At 38.4% G+C, this 5824-nt stretch overlaps 1 long non-coding RNA gene across 1 annotated transcript in view; it reads left to right on the forward strand.

Moving 5' to 3' along the window:
- Nucleotides 1-5824, forward strand: part of LOC132650632 (uncharacterized) — a 144817-nt gene that overhangs the window by 95337 nt on the left and 43656 nt on the right. The gene's annotated exons all lie outside the window — the stretch shown is intronic.

Below are 5824 nucleotides of genomic sequence, written 5' to 3' on the forward strand. Positions count from 1 at the left end.
CAAATAAAAAGAGAAATAAAACACTGAAGATAGTTGAAGACATTTTATTACAAAAGAAATCGATAAACTTAAAACCTGAGATGTATCTAGATATAAAAACTGAAGAAGTCTAACAAAAACTTAAGTGATAAGCCTCACCAACACAGTCTAAAACATCAAAAAGTCATTCTCATGACTAGATAAAACACTATTCCTTAATTTCTCATCCATCAGATTCTCTGTTTCTTGATTTTTACTGAGCTCTTTAATCTATTCTGGTGAGTTTTGTGCAGAGTGATACATAAGCATCTTTTGAATTATTTTATGTGCATACTTCTAGTTTGACCACAACAATGTGTTGAAGATGCTGTCTTTTTTTCCAGTATTTATTTCAAGATTTCTTATCTTAAAAATATCAAGTGTCCATAGGTATTTGGATTTCTGCCTGGATCTTTGATCCCATCATCGACCAAAGTGTTTTTTACTCTGCCAATACCATCCTGTTACTTACTACCAATGTTTTTTTTTTTTTTCAATGCAGTTTATTCAGGAACCTTGAACAATCATCTGACCCTGGGTAAAGCCAGCCCACTTTAAATAGCCTTTGGGTAGCCAACCTCAGCATGCCACGTGGGCAATGCAGATAGGTCCACATACATGGAAGCAAGCCAGATCCTCGGCCTTAGCCAAATGTGGAGTTGTTCGTGACAGAGAGCACTCACATTGGGAAGGTGGAAGACGGAAACCAGCTCCATCTTTCAGGCGCGGCATTACGCAGCTCTCTACAGTTCCCCCTTTTTGTTTTAGATGCATCAGGCAAGAGTAAAGGTCTGATCTCTGATATTAGAAATAAATTGGGACTTTGTACTGATGGTCATTTAGGTGTCATCCACCCAAAGAGCATCAGGCCCGTCTGATACCTTTTTCTCAGAGGCGGGACCTGGGGCATCAACCCGCATGCAATCAGACATGCTCTTCTCTGGGTCCAAAGCGGCTGACCCTGAGTGCAGTGCTTAGCCTCGCATCCTGAGCGTAACATTTTGGCTTTTTATGGTAGCCAACCATGCTTGGGAAGACTGTCCTGCTTCAATGGCTGTAGAGGCCTGAATGGTCATGGCTGCATTACGCTGTTGTGAGACTCTAATCTTGCATATATACCACAGGCAAACCAAGGTGACCAACACCAGAAGTCCTGCTAACGCTCCCATGCCCGCCCATTCCTTCAGATGATTCATGGCTGCAGCAATCCATGATGATAATCCTGTGGCTAGTCCTGCGTTCACTCTGGTAGAATTTACCATGAAAATGGCCACTCTCAGCTGCTCCATCATAGAATTCTCCAGTCCAATTACCTAAAATATAGCTAGACAATTGCTTAGACAGATTTGTTCAGAGTCCAATTGGGTTACATAGTAATGTGAAGAGGGACTGCCTCTGACATGAACTGACTGGCCTGCTCTTTAGTCACCTCCTCCTGAGGGGGAGCAGCCTTACCAGGCCATAGTAGAGGACAATGCAGCCACTTTTGATGTGAACTGATGGACTAAGATCAGAAAGGAGAGGAGAACCTCCCCTATCAGTGGACTTGGGGAGTGGCATGCATGCAGAGGGAGGAGGAAGGGTGGGATTGGGAGGGGAGGGAGGGGCTTATGGGGGGATGCAGAATGAATAAAGTGTAATTGATGAAAAATTTTAAAAAAAGGGAAAAATAATTTAAGAACCTTAAATGACTTTTAAAAGTAGAGGAAAACATGGAGTTAGTCAATTTACATGGAGCACATCTCGCCCCTGGGGTCAATGGTCTCCTGAACCTACTCAGACCTCGAACACCTCCACTGCTAGTTCTAGAACTGATGCGGGATGTTCCAACGAGGGGGTTAAGGCTTCTCATAATATTTCCTATAAGCCCACACCTGTTTGTTTATATCCCCCATTTTTATTCATTATTAGCCAGATAGAGCCAAGTAATTGTGGTAATGATACTTGCTTTTTTGCCCAATTCTGCAATGCTAGTAAATTTACTAGCTGGTTACTCGCATGCCTCACTGGGTGCCTGTGCCCGTTGATGCCCCTCACGCTATGACTCTCTTCAGACAGAAAAGGGATCTTGGAATTACAGCTGCCATTGTTACTGCCATCTCATTGGCGGCTGTTGGAGCTACCACCACGGCATTAGCCATGAGTCATACTGGGCAGACTGCTCAGACCCTGAATAACCTTTTAGCCAATGTAGCTCATGCCTTAGATGTACAAAAAGGAATTAATACTCAACTAAAAGGAAGCTTGATGGTGTTCAATCAGAGGATTGACCTCGTGCAGGAGCAAATTGATACGCTATGGCAAATCACTCAACTTGGCTGTCAATGAAAGTATGCTGGACTTTGAGTCACTAGCATACAACATGAGAATTTTCCCTGTACTAGTATAGTTTTTTGTTTAATTTAAGTTTTGGATGGGTGATACCTCTAGCAGTTCTTATTTAGGATTGTTTTAGCTGTCATGGTTTATTTATGCTTCTATTTGAAGCTGAAAATCGTCCTGTCAACATCTAGGAAGAATTGTCTGGAACTTTGATGAGGATTGCACTGAATGTTGATGTTGATTGTTTTTCTTAGGATGGAGAGTTTTACACTATTCATCTTATCTATGAGCAGTGGAGAGCTTCCTTGCCCTTGCCCAGGCATAAAGATAAATAGTCTTCAGAAATACAGCAGAAAACTGAAAATCTTCTGTATAACAAAGGACTGCCATCATTCTGAAAATGTAGCAGTATATACAAAACTAAAATACTTCTACCATCTACCCACCCAAATAAAGGCTAATATTAAAATGCATAAATAAATCAAAAGAAAAATATATATATCAAGAAAATAGACAATCCAAATAAAACAGACCTACAATTCTAAATAAAGAATTTTTTTTTATTTTTATTAATTACAGTTTATTCACTTTGGTTCCCAGCTGTAGACTCCTTCTCCAACCCTCCCAATCTCTCCCTCCATCCTTCTTCTTTTCTTATACCCCTCCCCAGTCCAATGATAGGGTAGGAGCCCCTCCCCTTCAATCTGACCCTAGTCTATCAGGTCTCATCAGGACTGGCTTTTTTGTATTCCTCTCTTGGTAAGGCTGCTACCCCCTCAGGTGGAGGTGATCAAAGGACCAGCCCATGAGTTCATGTCAGGTCACTATTTGCAGATGTTATGATAGCATACATGAGTGACACAAAAAATTTTATCAGGGAACTCCTACAGCTGATAACCTCCTTCAGCCAAGTGGCTGGATACAAAATCAACTCACAAAAAATAGTAGCACTCTTGTATGCAAAAGACAAAAGGGCTGAGAAAGAAATTAGGGAAACAACACCCTTCACAATAGCCACAAAGGACATAAAATACCTTCCTGTAACTCCAACCAAGCAAGTCAAAGACTTGCATGGAAAGAAAAAACTTTCAGTCTCTGAAGAAAGAAATTAAGATATCAGAAGAGAATTCTTAAAGAAATAATTCAAACAGCTGAGAAACATTTAAAGATATGTGCAAGGTCCATAGTCATCAGGATCAGGGAAATGAAAGCCAAAAGTGGTTTGAGATATGGCCTAAAGAGAGTCACAATGGCTAAGAATGTTCAAACATTTCTAGTAGGAGTACAAACATGTTTAGCCACTAAGGACATCTCTATGGCTCTTCCTCAGCAAGATGGAAATTGTTCTGCCTCAAGAAGTAACTATAGCACTCTTGGGCATATATTCAAAGAATGTTTCATCCTTCCATGGAGACATTTTTGCAAAGATGTTTATGACTGCTCTATTCAACACTTCCCAAAATTGGATATAACCCTGATTTCCATCAACAGAAGAATAGATAAAGAAAATGTGGACATTTACACAACAAAATATTACTCAGTCATTTAAAAAAGTAAATCATGAAATTTCAAAGTAAATGCATATCTACAGGTAAACTAGAAAAAAAATCAGTCTGAGTATATAATAACACAAGTTCAAAAATACAAATGTTACATGTACCTACTTACATGATATTATTACTTGTAAAGTGAATGATAAGCAACCTACAGTACATAAAACCATGTAGGATACACAAAGAATAAGGGACTAGTGTTGAAGAAGAAGTAAATAGATCTCCCTAGGATAGGGTAATAAAATAGTTATTTATAGATTGAAGAAGGGCTCATAAAGGAGAATTGGTTGGAAGTGGGGAAGAAAGAAGACATTAAGGAAAGTAATATGAAGAGAGACAGCCAAAATTAAATGTCAATTGAATGTTCCTGTAGCAAACTAACACAACAGTTTGCTTCCTACAATATATACATAACTGAAGGTGATCCAAATGAAATAATATGAGAGTCCCAATACGATGTCACTTGGCATCAAATGAAGACTAGGTTATATCTACTTGAGCTGGTGGCCAAAGGAGTCTTATTGGAATCCCCAAACAATGCACACTTTTGTCAAGATTATAATTTGCTCTCCATAAATTCACTGCAAGTCTCTTTTGCTGAATACAACACTTATTCAACTCACTGAACATAGAGAAATTAAGCTGGTGTCTCCAAAAAAATTTCACTATATAGTTATATTTATTTATAGGTAGATAGATAGAGAGGGAGAGAGAGATAGATGATAGACAGATAGATAGATAGATAGATAGATAGATGATAGATTTGTGTGTGTAATTTGTATATATATATATATATACATATATATATATATATATATATTTAAATTACAGTAACCAAAGTTTTGTAAGATTATACATAGGAGACATCAATTAATTATTTTGTTTGTTTATATATAAGAATTAACATTACTTCATTTTTTCACTTTCCTACCTTCAAAGCCTTTTGCAGTTTTACCTCTTTTGAAATTTCATGGCCGTATTTTCATGAATTTTACCTAAGTTAGATATCAAAATTTGATTTGTGTCATATTGTATATATCATATTATAACAATAATATATAATAATACCATGAAATTATATCAGCAGTAATTATGATAAATAGTGTTACAGTAAAGTAGAAAAAGTATAGAGATGAAGTATTTTTCTTTTTGGTTGTTGTTATGAGACAGTTGACTGAATCCAGCCATCTCAAGACTTCTGCTTCCAGGTTCAAAACTGAGTTCATATTCATAGACCCTAAAACCTACTCCTATCCTGATTCTTCAGTGATGCATGTTTGTCTTTTAATCAGGAAAGAATGTAAAGAGGAAAGTGGCTGATAATCTAAACTAAGCACACAAGCCGTAAATGTGTTGCCTGTCATGACTTAAATTGACTATGAGAAGCTTGCCCCCTCTTTTGGTCATGTATTATTCTGAATTAGGTGCCAGACATCCAGGAGGAGGTCTGAATGCAAAAGCTGAGTTGAGAACCCTGAACCCAGGTGTCCTGCATATGGCTGAGTCACTACTATTTACTTTCTTGGTCAAAACCCCACGTCAAAGTATGACTGAATTCTCCCTCTCCACCCCCCCACCCCCTGTCCCTCCTCAAGTCCACTAAGGACGTCCTCCTCCTCTACTATATTACTGTAGCTTATCAGATCTCATCAAAACTGTCTGGATCTACTTTCCCTGTTGCTTAATTTAGCCACCTTGAATGATGGAAGTGACCAAAGAGCTATCAAAGTGAACAAAGCATGACTGCCCCTGCTCCCCTTCTTAGGAGAAATCAAATGTTCAAACTACTTTCACAACAGCAATCCAAAACAAACAAGCTGTTTTTGGATGACCTACAATTTTGTCTGGGACTCTGGTGCTCTCCAAAGTCACTGTGGACCATGATGAAATCATACAGGTTGTTGAAAAAAGAACCAAACATGTTTTTCACC

The sequence above is a fragment of the Meriones unguiculatus genome, assembly GCF_030254825.1.
Source record: "Meriones unguiculatus strain TT.TT164.6M chromosome 13 unlocalized genomic scaffold, Bangor_MerUng_6.1 Chr13_unordered_Scaffold_28, whole genome shotgun sequence".
Taxonomy (NCBI): domain Eukaryota; kingdom Metazoa; phylum Chordata; class Mammalia; order Rodentia; family Muridae; genus Meriones; species Meriones unguiculatus.